Below are 6,969 nucleotides of genomic sequence, written 5' to 3'. Positions count from 1 at the left end.
GTTTATTATATAAATTACACAAAATTTGTTATGTTGTTTTTCCTCCCAAGTTAATTATTGTTTAATTGACTTTTATTTTATTTTTATTTCATGTCATGTTTTAATGAGTGTTACGTATCCGGTAAAAGGGCAGGCGAGGGCACACAGCAGCTTCTCAAAAGGACGATAAGTGACCTAAACAAATGGAAATTCATATTCCGTGAGTGTGTGTGTGTGTGTGTGTGTGTGTGTGTGTGTGTGTGTGTGTGTGTGTGTGTGTGTGTGTGTGTGTGTGTGTGTGTGTGTGTGTGAGTGAGGATGGATGATGTGTAGTTTTTTGATTGTTTATTCCGAAAGGGTTCAACAACTGGACTTCTTTGGTTTCTTGAAGACGTTTCACTTTTCATCCGAGGAGTTTTGTATGTTCGACCTTTAAAAGCTCCTCGGATGAGAAGCAAAACGTCTTCAAGAAACCAAAGAAGTCCAGTTGCCTTCATCAGAACCCATTTGGATCACCGTGACCTGGATGACTGGGAACCTTCACTAGCGTGATTGTTTATTGTTTTACATTTCTGTTAATGTCTTGTTGGTGAAGGGAAATCATCCAAATATGTTACTTTTGTAGAGGTTTACGTTTTCATCAAATGTTTCCAACATGTTCCATTAAAGAATTACAGTCTCACACACCTTACCTTAACTTTACGTAAAGTTCCCAAGCAAAAAGGTATTTCGTAAAAACATCAGAAACTCAACAATGACTGAGAGGACTTCCTGGCAACCGAAACCAAAGTTATTGCCACTCGATCGACTCGCGTGGCTTTTAGCCAATAAATTATGCATGGTCACATGACTTTAGTGATCGTTGACCCAATCTAAGGACGATTGCTTATGCTTGGATCACCAGGAGGTCACCTCATTTGCTGTTAAATTTCTTCGGTTAAGGTTTTACGGATGAAAATTTTAAGGTGTGGTTCATTAATTCGTAGCGGTCTCTAGTGGGAATGAATTTCCTAGCTTGCTGATCCGGCTGCAGACAAACCGAACTGAACAGAGGGAGTGGCACATTGCTTTTCTTTTCATGGCGCTGCTAGCTGCTACGGCCAGTTTCATTAGCATCCGGTGTTCTGTTTTTGTGAGAAAAGAAAAACATTCGGGCAGTCCAGAGAAACGTCCAGACAGCCCACCGTGGAGACCTAGTGCAGGGAAAACTCTGATTAATACACCTGAAAAAATATCTTACCTTTAGTTTACCTCCTTGCATTATTAGAGTGACATCTTTTAACGCCATGTTTACAAAGATCACTGTACATTATACAGATTTATTTATTGAGACACAATCATAAAATGTTAATGTGACCTTTGGTATTTCCAATAATTATTGTTATTAAAACAATTAAAAATATATTATGAGGCTAGGTTGGTGCTCTAGCTGCTGGACATTACTGCCTGATGCACCGCCGCCAGTGCCTCTTATACCCCTCCACAATTCTCTCTGGGCATAAACGGGTCATCAGGAGACATCAGTCATAGACGTCTCACTCCTTTAACCTCAGTACATCTCCTGGTGGCAGAGCGATGGCAGGGATCTCTCCCTGTTACCCCCGTTGATGCCCTTGATGTTTGTCTCCGCCCAACCCCTTTCCTTCCTCCTTATCCAGAGCCAAAAGCTACTCCTTCCTGCCTCCTCTTCCAACTCCTTCATGGCTTTCTGGCACCCTGCTCCTGTGCATCCCACGTCCTGGAGCAGGTGATCAGTTGAAGACCCTACAAAGCCTCTACATCCTACTGAACTGGGCATGTGATGGTTTTCTAGCCAGCCTTACTGCAATCCTCCACTACGATTGCATACTTGGAACGCTTCCGCTCATTGGCAGCCTCCATGCCCTCTTCCCACAGGACTGTGAGGTCCACCAGCAGGATGATCTTACATGGCCTTGACTAAAGGACCAGATCTACGATAACTTTGGGGAATAGGAGGTGCTTCCCCACTCATGTCCCACTCACTACCAGGTGAGAGAACTTTCGATGGTGTTGTCTGGCGACGGTTTGATCTTCTCTCCGGCCCTTGCGAACAGGATTATCTGTCGCTCTGGAGAAGGAGGACTGCTGTTAGCTTCCTGTCTGCATGTCTCCACAACCTCAGCCAGCTTCCTCAACACCAGATCATGCCACTATCTATAGCGATCTTGGGACAATGCTGTCTTGCAGCCCGACAGGATATGCTGGAGGCTTGTGTTACTGTTGCCGCAAAGGGAACATGCCTCCTTGGCCCCAAATCACTGGTGGAGGTTTCTGGGACATGGTAGGGTGTCGTAAGTCACTCTTAACAGGAAGCTCAGCCTGGCTTTGGGAATCTTCCAAATGTCCGACCAGGACAGGGCCATGTCTGTGTCGCCCAGCTTCCCCGCCGGCTCTGAGACACTGCTTTGATGTTAAGGCGCTCTTGCTCCATCCTTGTTAACAATTAACAAGTTTTATTGATCCAAAGTGTGAAATTGTGAATTTTTCATATGTGTTTACATTTTCAAGGTGTAGTCAACAGTTCCTTCACATAAGCTGAAACTATTGCATCAGAAAAAAAAGACATGTTTTCATCGACAGACGACAGTTAACACATTGGACGACTGACGAAAACTAAGTTAAAGTTTCTTGTCAAAATTAACACGACTAAACCACTGACTCTGTTTGCTCTGCAACGTTGATGTTCTGCTGTGTGGTGGAGTTGCTAATGCTAACAGCTAGCTTCTACTAGCCAAGATGTTCTCTACTGTTTTTCCTGTACGCTGAACAGCCTTCCCCGTCGTGAGTCCACATGGGTGAGTCCATGATTGTGACGCAGATCATGTCGGGCTTTTCTAATCCTAGAGTTTCACCGTCTGTTTTCTATCAGCAGCTAACGCGGGAGGTAGGTGTAGGAGACTATGTTCATGTTCAGCCTGCATGAAACACTCAAAATGACCCGTCATAAACAGAAATACTCACTGAAAATGGGTTGTTTCTGTTCCACAAGTTAAAACAGACTGAGACTGGATTTCTCATACCTTTCCTAAACAGACGCATCACTTTTTACACAGAATCCAAACCTACATATTTACCTGCAACGTTTCTCCTAAAAAGGCTCTTTTTCTGCATTGATCTTGCAGTTGAATAGAGACAGGGTCTGCTGTTGCCACATGCAAAACAAGTTTATTCATCATTTCTGCATGGATCTGCTTTAAAAGTGTGATCTACCCCTGTTTTTGTTACCTGCTCCATGTAAGAGGTCAAGTTGCGCTGAATGGGCTTAGAGAAGAGCACAAACACTCGTTTTCCATGCCCTGCTCCCAAACCTTGGCTTGCAACCCCAAGCAGCTTAAAAAGTAAACATTTTGCTTCAAAATGATTTCCTTTGCAGCAGTGAGGCAACAGTCACCGCCACAAGCTTTCAGCAGCAGTAACTCCGATAACCTGGTTTGACCACGTTTATCAGCTTAATAATGGACTGGACGTTGTCTCCTGAGAGTTTTGAGCACAGAGTAGGAGGCAGTTATGAAAAGATGCACAGATAAATTCAGATTTATTCACTAAGAATATAACAACTCACTGGTTTAATTAGCTGAAGTGAGTTAATGATGATGTGACTTGCAGCAGGACTACGTGTTGGCCTCTGGCTAATTATAACACATTTAATTAATGTGTAGTATCTTTAAGTGATGTAGAGGAAAGTAGTGGTGGCGTAAGCACCACTCACTGTTCATAAACCAGAAACAAAACTCACATATGACACTTGCAGAAGTGAAAATATGGACCTCTTTCAAACGTTTCACCGGACAGTAATGGCATTTTCATCCTGCAACTTTTGAAGGGGTGCTCAGCTGTCCTCTTTATCTGATTTAGTGTTTATTCCACGTTCCTCCAATTGTCTTTTGTATCCATTACTGTCGTGATGCGCGTGCACGAATGTGATGTGATGAAACGCAGCTGCACGCCTTGTGACTCACACCCCCAGATGGGAGCGCATCACTCCCGTTTTAAAGCTCGTCTTCATTGGCTGGCTGGGACAGGATCTCAGGAGGTTGAGCGGGTTGTCCAGTAATCGGAAGGTTGCAGGTTCGGTCCCGGCTCCGACCAGATAATTCTGCTGTTGTGTCCTTGGGCAAGACACTTAACCTGCCTATCCTGCTGATGGTGGTCGGAGAGAGAGCGGTGGCGTCGGTGTTCAGCAGACCTCACCGAACACCTGCACACCAAGGCAGATGTGGCTACAACGTAACTCCTCACCACAGGCGTGTGAACGAGTGAATGACTGATTTTGTTGTGAAGTGCTTTTTTTGGGGGGGGGGGGGGGGGGGTTGTAGAACCCTAACCCCCAAATTCCACTACCTCCGCTCCGCTCCGGTCCGCCCCCGCCTTCCGCAGCCGCTCGCTTCCGAACTCAATTTTTACTGGTACCCGCTCTACAACGGCTCCGCTCCGGTGCGGAGACCTGAGGTGGGCAAACAAGCATGCACGGGACTTTCGAGATCTTGCGATACAGTCCGAGCAATAAACGCGGAAGTTAGATCCAAACACCCGTTGTGTGGGAGAAGCATCGAAATGAACTTTTTAATCTGCCCATCATTTGTGTTGAGAGATCAGCAGTGTTTGGATCAACAAAGTGTGACTACTTTGATAGTAGAAACTGTATTTATGGCTTACTTTTGTGCATTTAAACTTCAGCCGCCATTGATAGTTGTTAAAAGTTGTTAAACCTGTGCATATAAAACAAAAAACACCTTGTGTTTATCAATTTATTGTGAAAAACGGAAATTGTGCTTGCTCCTTTTCCTGTTGGGCCGTTGTGATTTCTGTCCATTTACTGCGGAGGTGCTCCGGCGTCCGGCGAAAATAGGATCGATTCTATTTTTGCCGGACGCCGGAACAGAGGGCGGAGCACGGCCGCAGTAGTGGAATTGCTCTGATTGACTACAACGGGACCGATTTTGCTCCGGCGTTCGTGTCGGAGCGGAGCGGAGGTAGTGGAATTTGGGGGTAAGAGGGCGAGATACTAATACAGGCCTTTTATCATTCCTTTAAATGAACCGGACATAAAAAGCGGGGTGACTCTGGAACCAGCTCCCACTGGGCGTACGCTTAAACTCTGACCCCGGCCTTTTTAGATCCAGTCCAAAAACCTTTTTATTCAGGAGAGCTTTTAATGCTCAGTAGCGTTGGCTTTCACTCTGGATTTCTGCCTTTAACCAACTCTTTTTTATTTACTTTTGTTTTGAACTTGTGAAGCACTTTCCTCCTTCGCTGCAGACGTCGAATCCCACGAGGAGGTGTGGATGTCTCTCAGCTCAAGCACTCCTGGGGCTCTTCTGCTAAACACCTGGATGGATATTCAGCACTCATTCCTCACCTTCTGCAGTGCCTGATTGTTACATGTAGTAAATCCCGCCTCTGTCCTCTATCGCAGTCCCCATCCATCTGGTATCCACCACCAGCTCAGGTGGTCCACTACATCTTCATCACAAACCACTCACACAGGTGAATCATCAGCAACACCAGCAGAAGTACCTACCAAGGAAGGCGAGTTACACACGGAACACACCAGACGCGGAAGCGCGACAATGCGCCATGGAACGACGAGCGCCTCTAATCGACGCCCTTGTTAGCCTACGCTCTCGGTCACATCAGCTGCGAAGTGTGACCAAGGCCCACGATCGTTTCGGCGTGAGCTTAAATTTTTTCGTGAGCCGCTTCAATTCTGGCAGGAAGTCAAACCAAAAGATAAGTGGCAGGAAGGTTTGGAAAACCGTAGACGTGAGCAGAAGCGCTCGTCAAAAATTCTCGCCTGATGTGACCAGAGGAGCCATGAGCAGCTCGCAAATAATGTGAGCGATTCGCTTCGCAGCTGATGTGTTCCGGACGTAAGTCTGAACCAACCCAACGACTCTTTTTCATCCTTGTTTGTTCGCCCTCTGCCACTACAGGCTCAAACTGTCTCTACCTCCCCCCAGTGCTGTTTTATGGGCTCGGCACACGGGAGGCGACAAACGACCGTGTAGCAGAATATAGTTGGTATATTCTTTACACTTTTATTATGTCCAGAGATTAATCTATGGACTGGGCACTTATAATCAGAATAGGTTGTTTTTACTTCAGGGAGTTTTATTCAAACACTTTGTATTGACTTAGAGACAAGAAAAGAGAGAGATGGGATCGTTTAAGAATATTTAATTTCATAATTATTATTCAACAATCACCAGGACTAACTCTCTATGATGGATGCATGTGGATTTGGAGGCTGAAGTGTTGGTGTGTGTGTGTGTCAGTTCAGAATCTCGAGCTGATGCAGGCGAGTCTGCGTGTAAGATGTTTTGACTACCTAACCACGAGGACTTCAGGAGGAAGAGACATGAAACGCCATCTGTTGGATCTACGTACCGTGTCGGAGACTCCCGTGGTCAGATCAGGAATGCCAGGTCGACTCGGACCTTCCTTCGGTGCCCGGCTGACGGCACAGCTTCTGGAGCACGACAAACCAGTCTAGGGATAGCTCCACGGTCGTAACGGCAGATGTCCGCGACAAGTAGCGAGTCAGCTTTTATTCTGAAGAAACCGTCGTCTTGTTGATGAAACGACAGAATTTTCCAGCTTGACAGTTCTCAGCTTAAAGTAGAAATACAGCTGGCCAGTCTGCAAATCACTTAGCGATGATGGTTTTGAGAGCTGGTTGGAGCTACGTTGAAACTCAGTTAAAACTCCCTGAAGTAAAAACAACCTATTCTGATTATAAGTGACCAGTCCATAGATTAATCTCTGGACGTAATAAAAGTGTAAAGAATATATCAACTATATTCCGCTACAACCGCGATCAGCTAAATTAATCGCTGTCGCTTTTATTACCTGAAACACGGGAGGCGACCCGCAGCAGCGGCAAAGCCCTCGACATGTTCTGTTCCATGGCGAAATCGAATCTTCCGTTGTTTTGATTGGCTGTGTCAGGTTGGAGGGAATTAAGGTTAT

This window comes from Nothobranchius furzeri, chromosome 6 (assembly GCF_043380555.1).
Source record: "Nothobranchius furzeri strain GRZ-AD chromosome 6, NfurGRZ-RIMD1, whole genome shotgun sequence".
NCBI classification, from domain to species: Eukaryota; Metazoa; Chordata; class Actinopteri; order Cyprinodontiformes; family Nothobranchiidae; genus Nothobranchius; species Nothobranchius furzeri.
This window is presented reverse-complemented; position numbering follows the sequence as displayed.